Source organism: Orcinus orca, chromosome 12, assembly GCF_937001465.1.
Source record: "Orcinus orca chromosome 12, mOrcOrc1.1, whole genome shotgun sequence".
NCBI lineage: Eukaryota > Metazoa > Chordata > Mammalia > Artiodactyla > Delphinidae > Orcinus > Orcinus orca.
The window spans coordinates 20,550,527-20,572,509 of record NC_064570.1 but is presented as its reverse complement, the minus strand read 5'-3'; the positions used below and the strand labels follow the sequence as shown (position 1 = coordinate 20,572,509).

General features: G+C 37.3%; 1 protein-coding gene across 10 annotated transcripts in view; it reads right to left on the bottom strand.

Moving 5' to 3' along the window:
• PLAGL1 (PLAG1 like zinc finger 1) overlaps positions 1-21,983 on the bottom strand; it is a 100,006-nt gene that overhangs the window by 38,636 nt on the left and 39,387 nt on the right. For 9 of the 10 annotated variants that reach the window (XM_033405808.2, XM_033405824.2, XM_033405810.2 and 6 more), the window contains one exon: positions 6,970-7,011. The exons of the other annotated variant lie outside the window; for it this stretch is intronic. The gene's annotated coding sequence lies outside the window, so the exon portion shown is untranslated. The remainder of the gene's footprint in view (positions 1-6,969; positions 7,012-21,983) is intronic. 10 annotated transcript variants of the gene reach the window in all.

Genomic DNA, 21,983 nt, shown 5'->3' with positions numbered 1-21,983 from the left:
TTTTCACTTTATTTTAAAGTATTTTTAAATATTTCGTGAGACTTCTTTGATGCAGCAGGCATTATTTAGAACTGTGTTAATTTCCAAATATTTGAGAATTTTTACACTAACTTTTTGTTATTAACTTCATTTCCACTGTTGTCTGAGAATGTATTTCGTATGACTGGCATTCTTTGAAATGTAACATATTCTGTATGGCCTAGAATGTGCCCCTGGGTTATTTAGAAGTGTGTTGTTCGGTTATAAGATACTTTTCCAGATACCTTTCTGTTCTGATTTAATCTTTGTATGATTTAAACCCTTTTAAATTAATTGTCTTGTTTTTTTTACCCAGAATATGATCTATCTTGATAAAGTTCTAGGCATGCTTGAAAAGAATGTGTATTCTGCTTTTGTTGGGTAGAGTGTTCTATAACTGTCAATTAGGTCAAGCTGGTTGATAGTGGTGTTTTAGCCTTCTATATCTTTATTGGTTTGTTATCTACTTGATGTATCTGTTCAGAGAGGGTACTGAAATCTGACTACATTTGTGGATGTGTCTATTTCTCCTTGTATATACTGAAACCCTGCTATTAGGTGCATAAACATTTAAGAGGATTTTTTTTGATGAATTTACCACTTTATCATTATGAAAGAACCCTCTTTCTCCCTGGCAATATTCTTTGCTCTAATTTCTACTTTGTCTGATATTAATATAGCCACTCCAGGCTTTTTTTAAAAAAACTTATTTATTTTCTTCTATTTTTTTTTGGCTGCATCGGGTCTTAGTTGTGGCATGCAGGATCTTTGTTGAGGCATAAGGGATCTTTCGCTGTGGCACGCGGGCTTCCAGGGCACATGGGCTCTGTAGTTGTGACACGCAGGGTCCACAGCACATGGACTCTCTCATTGAGGCACGCGAGCTCAGTAGTTGTGGTGCATGGGCTTAGTTGCCCCTGGCATGTGGGATCTTAGTTCCCCGAACAGGGATTGAACCCACATCCCCTGCATTGCAGGTTCTTTACCACTGGACCACCAAGGAAGTCCCCACTCCAGGCTTTTTTTTTTTTTTTTGGCTGTGTTGGGTCTTCGTTGCTGTGCCCAGGCTTTCTCTAGTTGCAGCGAGTGGGAGCTACTCTTCATTGCAGTACACGGGCTTCTCTTTGCAGTGGCTTCTCTTGTTGTGGAGCACGAGCTCGAGGTGTGCAGGCTTCAGTAGTTGCAGCACACAGGCTCTAGAGCTCAGGCTCAGTAGTAGTGGCGCACGGGCTTAGTTGCTCCACGGCATGTGGGATTTTCCCAGACCAGGGATCGAACCTGTGTCCCCTGCACTGGCAGGTAGATTCTTAACCACTGAGTCACCATGGAAGTCCGCAGGCTTTTTAAAAAATTAGTGCTTAAGTGTATATTATTTTCCATCCTTTAGCTTGTAATCTTTTTATCTCTCTATATATGTTGTGCACTTTTTCTGCAGGCAGCATAGAGTTAATCCTTGTTTGTTTTTTTCTTTTTGAACCTAATTTGATATTCTTTGCCTTTTAATGAGAGTATTTAGACCATTTATACTTAATGTGTTATACTTATTGATATGGTTAGGTTGAAATGTAGCACCTTGCTTTTTTTTTTTGTATTTGTCCCATCTGTTCTCCATTCCCTTTTCCATTTTTCCCTGCCTTCTTTTGAACTATTTCTTTTTCTGATTTATCTCCTTTGTCTTATGACTACTTTTTATGCTTTAGTGTTGATTTAGGGTTTATGGCTATATCCTTAACTTATTACAATATCCCTTTAAGGGATATTGTACTTCACATATAGTAAAAAAAACTTTAATATTATATTTCATTTTTCCCCTCCTGATCTTTGTGCAATTATTGTCACACCTTTTATATGTTATAAACCCCAACTCCACTATTACTATTTTGTTTAAATGATTACCTTTTTAAAAAGCTTTAAATTTAAAAAAGCAAAACCTTATACATTTACCCAGGTGTTTACCATTTCTGGTGCTCTTTATTTCCACTTGGTATTATTTTCTTTCTTCCTGAGGACTTAGCATTTCTTGTAGTGTGGGTCTAACGGTGACTAACTCTTTAAGGTTTTGAATGTCTGAAAATGTCTTTATTTCACTACCTTTTTTGAAAAATATTTTCATTAGCTATAGATTTCTAGGTTAACAGTTTTTTCTTCCATTACTTTAAAGACATTGCTCCACTGTCTTCTGGCTTGCTTTGCTTTTGATGAAAAGTCTGCTGTCGTTCTTTGTTCCTCTAAATTTATAGTTTCTTCGTTCTCTACTTTAAAATCTTTCTCGTTATTACTGGTTTTAAATTATCTGATTAATGTTGTGCCTTGATGTAATTTTCTTCATTTTTTTCTCTTTTTTTTTTTTTTTTGGTAATTGCTAGCTTTTCATTGAGCTTCTGAGATTTGTGGGCTTATGGTTTTCATTAAATCTAGCAAATTTTCAGCCATTATTTAAAAAAATTTTTTTTCTGTTCCCTCCCTCCTTTGGAGACTCTAATTACACAATATTTTTGGCTGTTTAAAGTTATCCCACAGCTCACTGATGGGCTTTTTTTCCCAGGATTTTTGTGTGTGTGTTTTATTTTGTGTAATTTCTATTGCTGTGTCTTCAAGTTCATGCAATCTTTCTTTCTGCAGTGTCTAGTCCACTATTAATCCTATCCAGTGTATTTTTCATCTCAGATGTTTATGTTGTCTCTAGAAGATCAATTTGGGTCGTTTTATAGCTTTCATGTCTTTTCTTAACAAATTTATGCTTCCTCTATTGAACATACAAAACTTAGTTATACTAATGTTTTTAATATATTCATTTAGTGAATATGTTATTAAAATCTCATTAAATTACTCAAATAAAATGTTTATTAACTTTATTAATATCTTTGTTTATTAAATCTGTTTCATTTCTGAGTCTATTTTTATTGATTGAATTTTCTCTTACTACTGAATTTTCCTGTTTCTTTGCATATCTGGTAAATTTTGATTAAATGCTAGACACTGTGTACTTTACCTTGTTAGGTGCTGGATATTTTGTGTTTCTTTATATATTCTTGAGCTTTGTTCTGAGTTGGAGTTAAGTGACTAGAAACAATTTGACCCTTTTCTTTTCTATTTTAATTTTTTGTCCGCACCATGCGGCATGTGGGGTCTAACCTGTGCACCCTGCAATGGAACCGTGGAGTCTTAACCACTGGACGGCCAAGGAAGTCCCACAGTGCGACCCTGTAAACCAGAAGTCTGCAAATTATGGTGCACAAGCCAAATTTGGCCCAGAGTCTATTTATGTAAATAAAGTTTTATTAGAATACAGCCACCCCCATTCATTCACATATTGTCTATGACTGCTTTAACATTACAATGGCAGAGCTAAGTAGTTGCAGCAGAGGTCATATTGCCTGTAAAGCCTAAAGTATTTTCCATCTGGCCCTTTACTAAAAAAGTGTTGTGATTCCTCTTTAATGGCTTACTTTTAAGATTTTTTTTGTTTTGTTTTTTTTGGCCACACAGTGCAGCTTGTGGGATCTCAGTTCCCCAATCAGGGATCGAGCCCAGGTCCACAGCAATGAAAACCTGTGTCCTAGTCACTGGACCACAAGGGAATTCCCACTTTTAAGATTTTTTAGGTAGGATCAGGCCAGCCTTTAGTCTAGAGCTAATTTTGCCTCACCACTGAGGCAATACCCTTCTGAGCACTCCATCTAATGCCACTTGTATTACAAAGTTTTTCTACTCTGAATGGTGGGGATGCACACTTCCCAGCCCTACATGAGCTAACTTTCCCTTCCCAGTGGTTTTTCTCCAAGCCTTGGGTAGTTCTCTCGTAAGCACGCACTAATCAGCACTCAGCTGAAGACTCCAAGGGAACCCTCTGAAGATCTCCAGAGCTCTCTTCTCTCTGGTCCTCTGTCCTGCAAATTCTAGCTGCTTCAACCTCCCTGAATTGCCAGCTTAATCACCTCAATTCAGGGTGACTACTAAGCTGTGTCTGGGTTCCCCTCTTACACTGTGGCCTTGGGCACATCATTTGTTTCTTTTATCTCAAGGTTAACTGTCTTATGCCACTTGTCACCCAATGTTTGAAAACCTTTGTTTCATACATTTTATGGGGTTTTGTTTGTTTGTTTGTTTTGCTAAGGCAGGATAATAAATCCAGTTCCTGTTACTACATCATGACTGGAAGTCATGGTAGAAGTCCCCTCAGTATGATATTCCAATTCCTTACATTTGCATTAACGTTTTATATTTTAAAATAAGTACTGACAAATCTACACTATCTCATTTCATCCTCTCCACATTGCTAAAGTGTAGAGATCACAAAAAAATGCAAAAAATTTTCTGGGGTCACATTACAGAGCAGCTCATGTCTCCTAGTCATTTTCTCTTCCATAAAATATACATAATTTTTTCAAAATTTACTATATGTAATGACATAAATTATAAAAGACTGTCTTCTCTACAAAGTACACTGTAAAATAATTTATTACTAGTATCTCAAGCTTATAAAACTGAGCAATATCAGATTAAAGGATTAATAGTTACTGAATGTTGCTAATGGCCAAGTCTATCACCTCAATTAATCCTCATAAGCCTCACAACTATTATTATTTCAATTTTATAAAAGACAAACTGTGTCTAAGAAAGCCTCATTAACTTGCTTATAGTGTACTTATTGGAATCACAGCCAGAATTCAAGCCAGGCTACACTTGGTTCTAAAACTTGTGCTATCCACCATTCTGTCTGCTCTTAATTTATAGCTTTTAAAAAGCACACTTCTGGAACTCAATTCTGATAGAACACTCTAAATCTTCAGTAACAAAATGGCATTAGGAATCATTTACTAAAAATATCAGTATCTACTCATTTTTACCAAAGAACTTCTAATCAAACAAGCACTGAAAAGAAAATGAAGTATATTCTTAGAAGAAATTTCAAACCTAGTTTTTCTCCCAGTAATCCTAGAAATACATAGATGATTGAGATTTTAGTTGCTTTTTTCACTTACCTATCTCTGTGGTCACGAGGCAACAAGAGAAGGTTGTATTAGGCAAAGTCAGTAACCGCTATACAATCCATTTTCCCTATCCCACTTTCCCATCTTTGTAAACAAAACACACAAAAATTATTACTCTTGTAGAGTTCATCTTCAAGTGAAAGGGAGACAGATAAGTAAAATATATAACAGAAGGTGGTTAAAAAAATAAAATACTGGGACTTCCCTGGTGGTGCAGTGGTTAAGAATCCGCCTGCCAATGCAGGGGACACGGGTTCGAGTCCTGGTCCGAGAAGATCCCACATGCTGCGGAGCAACTAAGCCCGTGCGCCACAACTACTGACCCTGCGCTCTAGAGCCCGCGAGCCACAACTACTGAACCCACGTGCCACTATTGAAGCCTGCATGCCTAGAGCCTGTGCTCTGCAATGAGAAGCCACTGCAAGGAGAAGCCCGCGCACCACAACGAAGAGTAGCCCCTGCTCGCCGCAACTACAGAAAGCCCGCATGCAGCAACGAAGACCCAACGCAGCCAAAAAATAAATAAAAACAAATAAATTTATTTTAAAAATAATAATAAATAAATAAAGTACTGTAGTGATAGGAAGTGCTGGGAGTGTAAGGCAGGGAGAAACAGTGGTAATTTGAAATAAGGTAGTCAGGGAAGGCCTGGATACAGAGATGACAATTTTGCAAAGATTTAAAGGAGGTAAGGAAGTGAGTCATGTGGCTATTTGTGGGAACAGTAATTGCAAAACCCCAATGTAGGAACAAGAATATTGGTATGGCTAAAGCAGTGAGTGAGGGGGAGCAGTAAAAGGTTAGGTTAGATCAGAGGTAATGGGGGCCCATATCATGTAGAAGTTGATAAGCCTCTGTGAAGAGAGGCACCGGAGTCACTGGAGCAGAAAAGTAACATGATCAGACTTAAGAGTTTTAAATAATTTATCTGGCTGCCATTTGGAGAATGGGTTATAGTGGAGAAAGTGTAAAAGCAGGGAAACAAGTTAGGAGGCTATTTTAATAAAAAGATGAAGGCTTTGACCAGTATGGTAGTGGAATACATGGTGAAAAGCAGTCATCTCCTAGATATATTTAAGGCAGAGCTGACAGTATTTCCTGACAGCTGGGTGTATAGGGGATGACAGAAAGAAGAGAGGATGATGGTGCCACAGAGACTATCTGAGCAACTGGAGGAATGTAGTTGCCATTTACTGAGATGAGGAAGACTAAGGAAGAAGAAAGTTTGGTTGCAGTGGAGAGGATTAGCCATTTAATACTGTAAATGTTTTCAGTGAAAGAGGGGATAATTCATTTCCCAGGTTAAAAATGTTTGTTCAAATCTATTTCAAATGTTTAGATTTCACTGAATTAAAAAAAACTACCATGAAACAGGAGATCTAAATTTTTCTTCAATATGCTACAAGAAAAAGTTACTGAACAGACATATAGCTACTCCAAATGATAAAATGAGAATAAAGCTAAATTCTCCCAATCTGCAATTCTCCCTTCATTTCATCTCATTGCCAGATTTTCACAGATAAACGAAACAGAATTTGTTATACCTCATTAGGCAAACCATTCCCATTAGTGGCTTTCTCCCAGGATGTTGTGTCCCTCTTACCATCTGCCACAAGGATGTTCTAGGTGAAGAATGTGATGTCCAACGGGATGGATGGATGTGCCACCTCAGCTCCACAGATGGCACTTTGCTCCTGCTAATCATAACCCTGATGGGAAGTCACTCCAAAGAAACAGATGGCCCCAGCCCAAGATGTGTAATTCAAACCTTCTCAAAATAACTATCACCTAATGGTATGAGAAAAAGTGAGACTATCTTTAAAATAATATAAGAACCAAATAAAAAAAAAGGTTTTGCTCTAATTCTTGTTCAGATTCCCTAGAAAAATATTCTCATGTAATTAGAAAATATACAAGGTTGGAGGTGAAGGATAAAGAAATTAAAATATCAACTTACAAAAGCCAATGATGACTATGTTGTCAATCAGGCGGGAAAAACCTAAAAACAAAAATAAAAACTATATATTAGTTTTATATAGTAGTTGTGTGTGCATTTTTAATTGTAACTTCATTGAGATAATTGCAGATTCACATGAAGTTTTAAGAGAGATTCCTCATGTCATCCTTTCATAAGTACACCCACCTCCTTCCCCACAACCTCCTTCTGTCCCTAACCCCTTGTATATCTATTTTTAACACTAAAATAACATCCATTTGTGAACAATAAGTATCTTACTCACTGTGTATTAAGAGTCTACTGTGTAGTTGAATGTCAAATCATGAATAAGGAATTCTATTTTTCTGCATTAAAGAGTAAGTTTCAGTTTAAGGAACAAATTCTCTGAAAAGATGTTTGTTCCTCGTTACCTTAACATAGACTACTCACTTCAAAAATCAAAAGGTAAAAGGTAAGCTAAAGTAGTGACCGAACTCATAGATTTCATATTTTTAATATTTATTTTAAAATATTTTATTCTTTAGAGCAGTTTTAGGTTCACAGTAAAAATGATGGGAAGGTGGTTTTCTCGTTGCTGTTTTTTTTTAAATTTATTTTGGCTGCGCGGGGTCTTAGTTGCAGCATGCAGGATCTTTAGTTGCAGTACGTGGACTTCTTAGTTGCAGCATGCATGCAGGATCTAGTTCCCCGACCAGGGATCGAACCCAGGCCCCCTGCACTGAGAGACAAGAGTCTTATGCACTGGACCACCAGGGAAGTCCCAGGAAGGTGTTCTTAATTTCAAATTCCACTTGTTCATTGGAAACAAGGAAAGCATATATAGGAAAGCAACCGACTTTTGTATAATGAACTTGTATCCTACAATGCTGCTGTAATTGCTTATTGGTTTTGCTACTGAGGTAAGGCTAGCCTCATTGAATGAGTTAAAAAGTATTCCCTCTGCTTCTATCCTTTGAAAGTGATTATAGAGAACCGGCATAATTTCTTCCTTAAATGTTTGGCAGAATTCACCAGTAAAACCATCTGGGCCTGGTGCTATTTTGGAAGGTAATTATTTACCTGAATTCTTTAATTGAGAAATCCTCTTCAATTGTCTATTTCTTCTTCTGTGTTTTAGCAGATTGTCCTTTAAAGAGTTGATCCATTTCATCCAGGTTATCAAATTTGTGGGCACTTAGTTCATTGTATTCCTTTATTATCCTTTTAATGTCCAAGGGATCTGAAGTGATGTCGCTTCATTTCTGATATGAGTAATTTGTATCCTCCCTCTTCTCTTCTTAGTTAGCCTCATTAGAGGCTTATCAATTTTATTGATCTCTTCAATAAAACCAATTTTTGTGTCCTTGCTTTTCTCTATTGATTTCCTATTCTCAATTTCATTGATTTCTGGTCTAATTCTTATTACTTCTTTTCTTCTCCATACCTTAGATTTAGTTTGCTTTTCTTTATCTAATTTCCTAAGATGAAAACAGATTGATTCTTCCTTCCTAGCATATGCATTCAATGCTATACATTTCCTTCTAAGCACTGCTTTCTCTGCATCCAACATATTTTGATAAGTTGTGTTTTCATTTTTATTTAGTTCAAAATATTTTTAAATTTCCCGAGATTTTTTCTGACCTATGTATTATTTGTAAGTATGTTGTTTAATCTCCATGTATTTTGAGAATTTTCCAGTTGTCTTTCTATTATTGACTCTAATTCCATTGTGGTCTGAGAGCAGATATCATATGATTTCTACCCTTTTAACTTTGTTAAGATGTGTTTTATGTGGTCTACCTTGATGAATGTTCCAAGTGAGTTTGAGAAGAATGCCAGTATGCTTGGGTTCAGGTAAGAACCCTCTTCAACGTTGAAGACTGCTGACTTCTCATAGTACTCTCAAGTGTCAGGAAAAACAGCTGGCTAGTTCTCTGGCCTCTTCTCATAAGGGCACTAATCTCATTCATGAAGGCTCCACCCTCATGATCTAATTACCTCCTGAAGCCCCACCTTCAAATATCATCACATTTGGCATTAGTATTTCAACATGTAGATTTTGTGTGGACATAAACATTCAGTCCATTGTAATGACCTTATATAGAGATAAAGACAATTTATAGTCATTTCTGAACCACCTCACTCTCTACAAAATCTCACACCAATAATAGCACGAGCTGGGGGAAAAGCTGGGTAGACTACTCAAAACCTATACAATTTTGTAATCAGAGAGCTAACCAAATAATAACGGGTACCTTGACCTTAACTTGGACAGCCCCAGCAGGCAGCTCAGTGTAACTGAAGAGTGACTCAGGTAATATCAAAAATGCTCAAAAACAATAGAATGGAAAGGCTACTGCAGGAGAAATGACGACAAAGGGTTCAGAGATGGGGTCTCACAGCTGGGGAGAGTGACTTCACTCTAACCCTGTCAACTCAGACTCAGCTGGGTTCCAGAGCCTGCACAACTCCAGAATATTCCCTCACTCTTATTAATTTCCCACTTTCTCTACTATCTTCCAAATGACCTCCCACTCCCCACAGTTGTACATACATCTCTTTGCTAACATCCCTACTTCATGCTTCACTGAGAGAGAGAGAAAGGGGGGGGGAGAGAAGGGGGCCGAGAGAGAGAGAGAGAGAGAGAGAGAGAGAGAGAGAGAGAGAGAGAGAGAGAGAGAGAGAGAGAGCGCGCGAGAGAGAGAGCGCTACTGGGTGGAGCATCTCATCTTCCCAATGCTAAACCTACAAATTTCTCTTCCTAGCACCAAAGGTCAACCCCACCTCGCCATCCAAAGTTTTCTCTCCATTATCATCCTCTCCCTTTCTACTAGAGGTACTTCTCCCCAATACACAATCATGCTCTGGTACTTCCCAACCTTTAATAAACAAAACCTTCACTGACCTCGCATTGCCCTCCAGTTCCCACTATGTTTCACAGACTAACTTTCTCAGATTAACTTCACAGAAAAGAATTGAAAACAGATAATCCCCATTTCCTCACCTCCTATTCACTTTCCGACCCATTCCCTTGGCTCTTATCTCCACCACGCTATCAAAGGATCCTTATCAAGGTCATCAAAGCAATTCCTATTATCTTCATTTAACAAATAAGGACACTGAAGCTCAAGAGAAATTATTAGGTTGAGATAGTAAAGATACATACCTTCCCTGGGAGATAAGCAAGAGCCTAGGGCTGCCCCAAAGCACTCTTTTCAGGATATTAAACTAAGGACTTTATCTTCCACGGACCCCCACCTCTTTCCTTCCTTATGTCAACCTCCCTGTACTAAATCTCAGATTTACTTCTTAAAATACCTCATTACTTTTCATTATTTTAATTGAGAAAAAACCTTTGCTTGACCTATGAATATTTTCTGTGTAGGCCACTTGGTGTATATTATATTGATCACAACAACCTGAGAATAGGTGGGTTTATCCCCTTTATACAAATAAGAAAATTTTGGCTCAGAAAGAAAAAATACCTTCCTAATATTGGACAGTTATGAAGTAGTAGAGCTAACATTTGATCTGATCACCCAGATTCTGCTCCCCAGGCTGACTGCCTTTCATGATGGTTAGATCTCACAGTTTCTTAGTTGTTCCCATTACATGGTAACAGGGTAAGGGCATCACTAAGAGAGATATGACATAGTCCCAATACCTCCATAAGGTCAGAAAACCTAGGATTGATATAAATTTGCTACGAACAAAAACATAAGAAACTGATTTATATATTATAATGAGGACTTTATAATAAAAGTAATAATTGTCAAGACATTCAACTCAACTTTGGTGATCAGGGCATTTTCCCTTTCTAGCTCTATCTAGGAAGCTAAATTAGTAAGCACGAGAATGGTATAGATTTACGTGCTCATTCATATCTTACTCTCATTTTCTAGGCAACACAGATATTACACTTGCTCAGCACTGTCCTTAAACATGGGCAAGAGTGGTTCACAGCAAACCCTTCCCTCCACAGTGAAAAGTCCAAGTGTCTAAGAGGACATACCCACCCAGGCCCAGACTCCCCTCCTAGACTATGCTCCAGGATCCTGGAACCACGGAATTCTTGTTCAAAGAGCTTCAAGCCTGCCACCAGGGACTGCACAATCCTTTCACCTAAACCTGTTACTTTTTAGGACAGATCATGCCACTCTATGTGCCACACTAGGCTCAAGAGGTGGCCAAGGGGTGGCTGTTTGTAGGGGTGTGGACATAACCAAATGTGTGCCCTTCATAGTGCAGAATTGGGCCAAGAATGTGAAGAAAAGAGAAGATGGGCCAGCTCTCCCTACACTGCCATGTTCTAAAGGTGCAGAAACCTCAAGACTAAGAATTCCACATTCAAACCTGGTTTTCCAGGTCATTTGAGATCAATTTGTCAAGGAATGATAGAGTATATTTTTGTAGTTAGTTTACTGTCTTAAAACTTTTAACTGTTTTGAGTCACAGTACCAGTCCTTCTGTTTATATTCCTGCTTGGACTTCTCTACCTGCTTATAGTTAGGCAGGGCCATGTGACTAGCTCTGGGCTGCCAACAAACAGTTAATTACTGGCACAAGACCATTTAATATTATCTTTCCTTACCACGTAAATCGAGAAGACCAAGTATTTCAGAAAGCATACAGCTCAGGACGGTGATGCCTCACAGGCCTAAGTCTGACAGTGTGGATGGAGTAGAGCCTCCCACAAATCCACAATGGATGTTCAGTGTGAACAAGAAAATAAACTGTTCTTCTGTGAAGCCACTGAGGTTTGGGGATGGCTCATTAGCACAGATAACTTTAGCCCATCCTGACTATATAGAAATCGGTACCAGAAGTAGGATGCTTCTCTAGCAAAAACCTAAAACACATGACCATGGTTTTGTGGTCAGGAAGCAGTGAGAAAAATTATCTTAAGAGCTGGAAAGATAGTGGCGTATTTTATACAGTGGTGTATTTGGTAAAGCATTTGCTTCTGGTGCCTTGGGAGGCAGATCACCTACCTAATGAAACTGCAGCCCTAGAAGAGGTAACAAAACAAAACACTGGAAGGGTGCACTGGTTATTGGCTGCATTTGGCAAGGTATTCAAGAAAGAGATGAGCTCCAAAAAGGACTATCCAGTTTTCAAGAAGTGGAGGAATAGAGGATCAGACATTTCAGATTTGCAGTATTAAAAGAACTAACTAGGGCTTCCCTGGTGACACAGTGGTTGGGAGTCCACCTGCTTATGCTGAGGACACGGGTTCGTGCCCCGGTCCGGGAGGATCCCACATGCAGCAGAGCAGCTGGGCCCGTGAGCCATGGCCACTGAGTCTGTGCGTCTGGAGCCTGTGCTCCGCAACAGGAGAGGCCGCGGCGGTGAGAGGCCCACATATCGCAAACAAAAAAGAACTAAATACTTCTCAACTCCCATACTAACAGTTTAAAGACTTTGAAGGTCATAAGCCTAGGAAAATCTTTTTTTTTAATTAAATTGCCTCAGGGCAATGATAGATAATGTATCCACTAAGTCATTTATATGGATAAAAAGACTGAGGAAGAAGATGAGATTAAGGGTAAAGATTTCCAAAAGAAGCAAGCCAGTCCCAAAGTAACTTTCTTTGGGTCAAGAAAGAGAGCTACAGGAATGAGAAAGCAAATCAAGGCAGCAAATCTAAGAACCATATCTCAAAACAAAAGAAAAAACTAGGGATGTATTTACTAGCACATAGAAATCGTTGGAAACAGATAAGAAAAATTCTAGATTTTGGAGAGAATTATGCTGCCAAAGAACCAGCTTATCAATTGAAGTCTTAAAATGATACTTTGGTTCCCAACCTTCTATTTGGAGGAAGTGGGCAGAAAGAGTTGCTCAGTTCCCAAGTTCAGCAAATTCTTTACTCTCCACTTCATATGTGGCTAAGGGAGAGAAAAGAAAAGAAAGAACCCTCCAAAGGGAAGATCCAGGCCTCTTAAAACAATGAACGAGAAGGTAGAATCAGGCCCTAATTAAGAAATATTTGTCCCCCTACATGTCATGATACCTGTCATGAGGGATTTCAAAATTGCTATGGACCAGTGACTCCAGTGTGTCTTCCAGGTTTCCCTTTTCCAATCTACTTTGGATATGTGGCATAGGCAAACAATAAACTAATACTTTTCATTGTGTTAAACCATTGAGCTTTTGGAGTCATTTGTTCTATAGCATAACCTAGCCTCTCCTGAGTGATACACAAGGCTCCTTAGTGTAATCCAAACAAGGTAAGTTAGTTAAATGATTTTAATGGACAGTGGTATCAAATGCTGCCAATCAGAGGAACCAACTTTACCATACTCTACATCTCAATGTAGATGTTGGGGGACCCAACAGTCCTTTCTGTCATCAAATCTTTCTCACTTGGTCATGTTAAAAATGCCACCAAATCTCTTGTGGAAAAAAACATATCCAGTAGATACATTCTTTCTTTAATTATGTAAATAGCATTTATAAGCTATAGCTATCAAATCCTGTTCTTCCTTTCTGATCTAAAAAGAGATTGTGCTCTTGTGCTTTAGATTTCTGCTCATATCAAATTCCTTCTATTATGTTGATTTTCTACTAGTTCTAGGATGCCTCACTATTGCCACTATATACTGTCTGTGTTTTTACCACAGTCACCTGCTTTTAACAGATTTATGATCTCCTTTTCATTTGGAAAACTTTTCTATTTATTTCACTTCATTTCCTACTTAAAAACGGGGATCTGAAAGTGACAGTTCAGGAGGAACCATTATACATCTGTCCATGCGCCAAAAAGGGAGGTCAGATGCTGTCTTTACTAGAATTAGCTCTACATTAGCTGTTCCTAAATCTTCCACAAAGATTTTATGTAGTCTCGGGTCCTATTTGGCCAGTGAAGTCTGACGTTTCCAATTTAAAAACAACACATATGTAATTCAGGTAATTCCATATCTTCCCAGGCAAGATATGGAAAAGACTACATCACTTTCTCTACCTGTAAAAACAATTACAGGAATAGGGATACTGGCTTCTAAACAGCTGAGAGCTTCCAACATAAGATTCACGGAAAAAACATGGACTTCAACATATACAACCTTTGATCAATCTTCCTCTTCAAAATCTTGCAACCTCATGGACCAACAAGTTTCTTCTTCCTCTTTCTTATTTTAACTGAAGCAAGCATAAGAGGGGGCAAGGAATTTAGGTGATTATAAGATATTTTGAATTGCCAACCTAATAGAGGAAATCAAACGTTCCTTCTTTTACACACACACAAGATACCATCTACTCTAATTTTTAAAAATCTGAGTAACATGTTTACGCTTTAAAACTAGAATGCTTTCCATCATCTACTCCTTCGACAATGTGGGAAAAAAAAAAACTGGGATTAACTGAAACAGGTAAGTCACTACAAAACAAAACAAAACAAAAATTCCTAAAGTGTACTGGCAAAATTTATAATCTGCAACATCCAAAGACGGATCTGTATTATCTTAATAATCCCAGAAAGGTATCAGAAAAATCAACAATTTTCCTATATACTATAGATTTTTAAAATGTCACAGTGAATGATGCTCTACATCACATCCTCTGAGAATATGAACATCTTTCCCCAGATGTTTAAAAACAATTCTCTAGATTGCAGTTTTAAACATCTCTTTGATGTGACACGGTATTATCCCTAAAACATATGACACTGACTTCACGCTTCACAGAAGTACAGACAGATTTAACACAACAGCTCTACTTCACACAAGCTCTCAAAATCTCCAGCAGGAGCTAAACTAAACTAATTGCATTATGAAAACTCTGGTTATTCTTATGAAATATATGGCAGAGAGTGAAAGCAGCATGAACACTAAAGCAGCTTATATTCAGGCCCAATATTTTACTGCTGCATGCATTTCTAGAAAACCCATTGTTATGGACTGAATTGTGCCCCCCAATATTCCTATGTTGAAGCCCCCAATGTGACTGTATTTGAAGATAGAGCCTTTAGAAAGATAATTAAGGTTAAATGAGGTTGAGGATGAAGCCTTAATCCAATAGCACTGGTGACCTTAGTAGAAGACAAAGAGACACCAGAGACCACTCTCTCTCCATGCACACACTCAGTGCATAGAGGAAAGGCCATGCGAAGACACAGCAAGAAGGCAGCCACCTGCAAGTCAGGAAGAGAGCCTCATCAGAAACCAAATTTGCTAGCACCTTGATCTTGGACTTCCAGACTCCAGAACTGTGAGTACATTTATGTTGTTTAAGCCACCCAACCTGTAGTATTTTGTTATGGCAGCCCAAGCAAACTAATACATCTACCCTTCTAGGATATTTCAGAGTATTTTCCCCCAGGAATGAAAAAAGGAAGGACACTCAACACTGGGTGGGTCCAAGCCTTAATTATCAAACAGAGACCTTTTGTTTCAGGTCTAGCAATACTAAATACTTCCTATGAAATGAAAAATCTGCATCTACTAACTGCATTAGTGGTAACCAACAGTAAAATTACCTGGAATCTAGGGGGCTTCCCTGGTGGCACAGTGGTTGAGAGTCTGCCTGCCAATGCAGGGGATACGGGTTCGAGCCCTGGTCTGGGAAGATCCCACATGTCGCAGAGCAACTGGGCCCATGAGCCACAACTACTGAGCTGGCACGTCTGGAGCCTGTGCCCCGCAACAAGAGAGGCTGCGATAGTGAGAGGCCTGCGCACCACGATGAAGAGTGGCCCCCGCTCGCCGCAACTAGAGAAACGCACAGAAACGAAGACCCAACACAGCCAAAAATAAATAAATAAATAAATGTATTAAAAAAAAATTACCTGGAATCTAGACCTCCAGTCTCTTTTCCAAAATATAAAGGATGAGAGATGTTTAGGAGCTAACCAAGACGAAAAGATGTTTCATTTGGTCTCCCTCCCACCATAGTCCACTCTATTGTAAGACCTGGGGAGCCACGTCTTTCTTTAGATTTTCTTGATTTAGGATTTCATTACCTCCCAACTGCTATGATGGCAACAGTGCCATATAAAGAAGAAACACTGGTAATTTGAGAGGAATTTTAACTAAAGATTCGAACATTGGTCTCACTAAGAAGTAGCTAACCCCGTCACTACTTGGTACTCTTCCTGTTAAGTAGATCTGGGAAAGTCTTCTATCACAGGCCTATATGTCTGATTATGAGGCTGCCATTAGAGGTAGCTGAGAGTTAATCAAATATCAAGCACTTACAAAGTGCATACAAATAGAAGCTATGGCAATGACAGCCAATTCTCCCCGATATCCGTTCTTCCCTTATTCCTTTGTAATATAATCTCTGAATTTTAAAAGGGCAGCTTTACTGAAAAAAGTGAACCTTGACCCTTATCTCACACCAAAACAAAAATCTGAGATAGATCATAGAATGGATCACAGACCTAAATGTGAATGGAAAATGAATACCTTCATGACTGTGGAACAGACAAAGATTTCTAAAGCAGGATACAAAACACAGTAACTATTTAAAAAATTGATAAACTGGATTTGATTAAGAACCGTTCCTGAAAAAACATCACTAAAAGAGAAAACAGAAAAGTCAGACTGAGAAGCTATTTGCAATATACACATCCAACAAAGGACATTTTCCAGAATACAAAGAATTCCTACAAATCAATAAGATGACAAACAACCCAATAAAAATGTGTGAAAGACTTAAACAAGTACTGCTCCAAAAAATATATCTGTTTTTACCTTACCAAATTAGCCAAGATACACGTGAAAAGGTGCTCAACATTATTAATAATGAAGGAAATGCAAATGAAAACCATGAGACAGCATCTCACATCCACCAGAGGGCTTAATATGAAAAATAATAATATCAAGTGCTGGCGAAAGTGTGGAACTACAGTTGTAACTCTCACTGCTACCAGGAGTGTCCATTTATTCATTCACTGTTGGTAAACTGTTCGGCAGAATTCACTGAAACTAAATACACGGCTGTTTTGTGACTTAATTCTAGTCTTACATATGCTCCCAAGCGAAATACTACAAATGTCCACCAAAACATCTGTGTATGACTATTCATAGCAGCTTTATTTATAATAGCCAAAATCAGGACACACCCACACATCTATTAACAGAATGAATAAACAAATTGTGGTATATTGATAGAATGGAATGCTAATCAGAAAAAATATATATGAGAAAGAAAGAATAAACTATACATGCATCAGCATGGATAAGTTTCAAAACAACTATGCTGAATGAAAGAAGTCAGACACGAAGAAGTACATACTACTTGGTTACCCTTAAAGTTCAAGAAGAGACAAAACTAATCTAGAGTGATGGGAATCAAAAGGGTGTTACTTCTGGGGAGGTGCTGGCTAGGAGGTGCGTGAGAGAATTTGCTTTTTCTAGATGGATGTAATATTGTCTATCTTCATGCAGTAATTATACAGGTAGTATGTTTTTAGAAAAATCACCAAGCTGTTTATTTAAGATTGGCACACTTTATATGCTCGCCCCACACCCATGTATTTTACATCTCAATAGAAAAAGTACTTCGCAAAAGACAAGCAGACTATTTTTACCTAGTAAAAGTTATTAAGCAAATGCAAAATATTCTTCTTCAAAATAAAACAAATTGTGCTTAAGTTTCTATTTCACTTACCCCCAAAATAAGCTAAAATTAGATTATCAAACCTTATTCATTAGTATCAATGGAAACTTGGAAGGAAAATCCAAAGAAAATAGGAGTACATCGGTTAGTCCACAGCAACTAACTTAGTCACTGAAACGATGACTCCAAGTAGCATATTAGTAATGTAAGTGAAGCAATTTCAATGATGTGTTTCACCAAAAATACATCTGTTTAATAATTTTATTTAACTATTTATTTTTAGTACCAAGGTGGGATGACATACAAGAAATCGCAAGAGCTTTTGAATCAGACAGACCAGTTTTGCCACTTACTAACTATACTGGTGTTGGGCAAGTTTCTTAATCTCTTTGATACTGAGTTTCTTCACAACTTAAAAGAGAGACAATAACACTTTGCAAAATTGTAGCACGATTACAGCAGGTATTTAAGAGTGGTAGCTATTTAGCAATAGCTCTTTGTATGCAAAGTATCATGGCAAGTACTGGAACCCCATCTCTAAGAACCTGACCAACTGGAAGTGACATTTAGATATAAAGATTGGTGATGAAGGAAATATTTTAACAAGGGCTATAGATTACAAATTACAGGGTTCCTATCTAGCTAGTAGGACTGTGGAGTGAGTATTCTCTGAACAGAGCCTAGAAGATTTTTGGGACATTCACTTAAGACAGAGGAAATGGCATGAACAAGCATAGCCTGCCAAGAGCATTTCCTGGCAAGAAAAAGCATAGCCTCAAAAACAGTGCACTAACTTCAGGTTCTAATGAGTAGTTAAGACCACTTGTGCCGCTGGACTAATTCTGAGGAGTAAGACTATAAGGCTAGTAAAGCCACTTGGGACTAAATAGAAAAATGACCACTGTCAGGTTAAGAAGTCAAGGACCTGTTTTCTCAAATCCTGGGATGTCACTGAAGGATTCTTTCCAGTGGTCATTACACATGATAGGAAGGGAAGGAAAATCTCAATATGGGTGGAAATAGCATAGAATGATAAGGACCTAATCCAAGATGCTGAGAGGAGTGGAAAAAACAAAGATATTAGAATTCAATTTTATCAACTTCTTAAAAAGTAACAGAAATTGAGTTTCCCTGAATGATTCAAGTAGGCCTAACTTCAACTTTTAAAATGATCTTGACTGTCCCATAAGCTCCCCCAAGAGCAAAAACCATATCCCAAACTAGAAAAACACATTGCCTAGCACATTGAAAGTGCTCAATACATACTGTTGGCAAATGAATCCTTTTAAATATTCCAAACATTGAAACCTCTACGATAATACAATGTTCAAGGTAAAACATGTAGGAAAGTTAAAAATCATTTTTCCTTCCTGCTGAGTGGCCATTTTTCACAATATACGCCAAGTTTTGAATTTGCTCAATTTAATATTTTAAAAGATTCATTTGCAAAAGCTATCTCTATCTCTAGCTTTACCAAAAGAGTCAGATAGAAATTGCTCTAGAAAGTTAGGAATGTTGCCACCTCAGTTGCTAAGCCCTTGTGTAATTTATATATATATTTTTAGGAATCTATCATTCATTGTGTCCTTTGCTGTGGCAAAAGAACACCTGCTGTATGACTCATGAATATTACATGAAAAAAATTAAAGAGTAAATTAAATCCAGGTCATATATGTAAGTTTTATCCAAGAGTACAAGATGATTTCATAATAAGATAACTTGTACAATTGTTAAAATAATTAAAATAACTTACCACATTAAGAAATAAAGAGAACAATGAGTACTTCCTAGGCACTAAGCACAATTCTTAGCCCTTTCTACATATTAGTTCTTTTAATCCTCTCAGCAACCTTCTATGGTAGACACTTGTTATCTACATTTTATAGATGAGAAATTTGAAATATAGGGAAGTTAAGTAATTGTCCAATATTACACTGTAGCAAGGAAGGGGCAGAACTAGGAGCTGAACTCAGGCAGGCTGGTTCCCGAGTCAGAATTCCAGTTAATAAACATAGAAAGAATAAAAGAAATGGAAATCACCACTAGAATACCACAATAATAACTGCTACAGGCAAGGTCAGTTGAATGCTAAAATTAATGAGCAAAACTTTAAGGAGAAACAGGACATTTGCACAACCTCAAAATAAATCCCTCAGAATATTTATTAACTATTATGGTAGTTTTAATATATACTCACAAATCATTTGATATTTTTCCCTCTCCTTCCCTTGAATGTGAAAAAAGAAAAACAGAACTGTTACAATGGATAAGTCTGGCAGACACTACCTAAACTGTGTAATCAAGGTTAATGTGTTGATATGGATATCATGTGCCCCCAGATATGATGCAATGACACAACATCTCTGTGGTATTCTTCCTTCAAAGTCCATAACCTCAGTCTAATTGTGAGAAAACATCAGACAAACCCAAATTGAGGGACACTGTATAAAATACATGGCCATTACTCTTCAAAAGTGGCAAGGTATCGAAAAACAAGAAAAGACTTAAAAACTGTCACAGATTAGAGTAGATTACGTGACAAGGAAATGTAATGTGGTATATGGATTATGTCCTGGAACAGAAAAAGAACATTGGTGGGAAAACTGGGGAAATCTGAATAAAGTCTATAGTTAATAGTATTGTGCCAATGTTAATTTCTTAATTCTGACAAATGCATCATGGTTATGTAAAATGTTAACATTAGAGGAAGCTAGGTGAAGCATATATAGGAACACTCTATACTACCTTTGCAACTCTTTTGTAAATTTAAAATTATTTCATAATTAAAAGTTTTAAATTTTGGTACACACTTGTGAAAACAAATTTCAGTAAACCAGAAATAGAAAAATTTCTCAATCTGGTAAAGAGCATCTACAAAAAATGTACAGTAAACATCATCCTTAAAAGTGAAATATTCTCCCTTAAGATCAGGAAAAAGTAAGGATGTCCATTTTAACACTTCTGTTAAATACTGTTCCAGTGTTTCCAGCCAGTGCAATAAGGCAAGAAAAAAAATGAATAGAAATTAGAAAGACAAATTTTTTTTTTAACAGATGACATGATTGTAGCTTTAGAAAGATCTACAAACTACCAGAACTGAAAAGTGAATTTAGCACAGTCACTAAGTACAAGCTCAATATACAAAAATCAATTACATTTCTATACTAGCAAGATGGTTGGAAAATAAAATTGAAAAAAAGATACCATTTATAATAGTATCAAAAAACTCAAGTGGCTAGAAATAAATTTAATAGTGTGTAAGTCCTCCACAGTGAAAAACATAAAACAGTGCTAAGAATAACTGAAGAACTTATTCAATTAAGAGATTTACCATGTTCATAAATTGGAAGATTCTATTAAGATGTCCATTCTCCTAAAGTGGTTCTACAGAGTCAATGCAATCCCAATCAAAAGTCTGGTAGACTTTTTCTTTAAATAGATGTTGACAAGCTCATTCTAAAATGTGCATGGAAATGCACAGCACTTAAATAGCTAAAACAATCCTTAAGAAGACCAAAACTGGAGGGTTTACAGTACTATATGTCAAGACTTAGTATAAACTATGGTAATTAAGAAAGTGCAGTACTGATGAAAGAATTGATAAATAGTTTAAGTGGAACAGATTAGAGTACAGAACAGACCCAAATATGTGATCATCCATTTTTAACAAAGGTCCCACTGCAATTCAATGGAAAAAGTAAAATCTTTTCAATAAATGTGTAGAATAGCTAGATGACCACCTGGAAAATAAATACTGACCCCTGCCTCACAAAATCAACTGTAGATAAATCAAAGACCCAACTGTGAGGACTAAAACTATAAGGCTTCTGATGGAAAACAATAAGCAAATGTCTTCAGGACCTTGATGGAGGGCAACAACGAAGATGGAAGAGAATTCTGTGGGCAGGGTACAAAAAAGCACTAACCTTCCACCCTCCACCCACCCCCGCCCCCCCCAAAAAAAACACTGATAGACTGGACTTCATAAAAACAAATCTGTTCATCCAAAGGCATTATTAATAGACTAAGTAGGCAAATTCAGACAGGTAGAAAATACTTGCAAACATGTATCTGATAAAGGTTTCCTATTCAAAATACATAAGGAACTAAAAATCACTAACAAAAAGATAGCCTAATTTAAAAAAGTGGCCAAAAGATTTACACAGGCACTTCATAAGAGAAATCTGAATGGCCATAAAAGATATAAAAGGATGTTCAACATTATTAATATTCATGGAAATGCAATCAACTTACCCAAAGACCATCAATTCAGCTCCTTGGTATATATCCAAGAGATATGAGTATATACATTCACCAATGGCAGTTTCAAGAACATACATAGCAATTTTATTTATAATGGCCAAAACCTGAAAACAACTCCCATGCTTATCAACAAGAAAAAAGGATAAATTGTGGTATATCCTTATAATGCAATACTATAGAAGATACATCACTAAACTTTTTCTGTAAAGGGT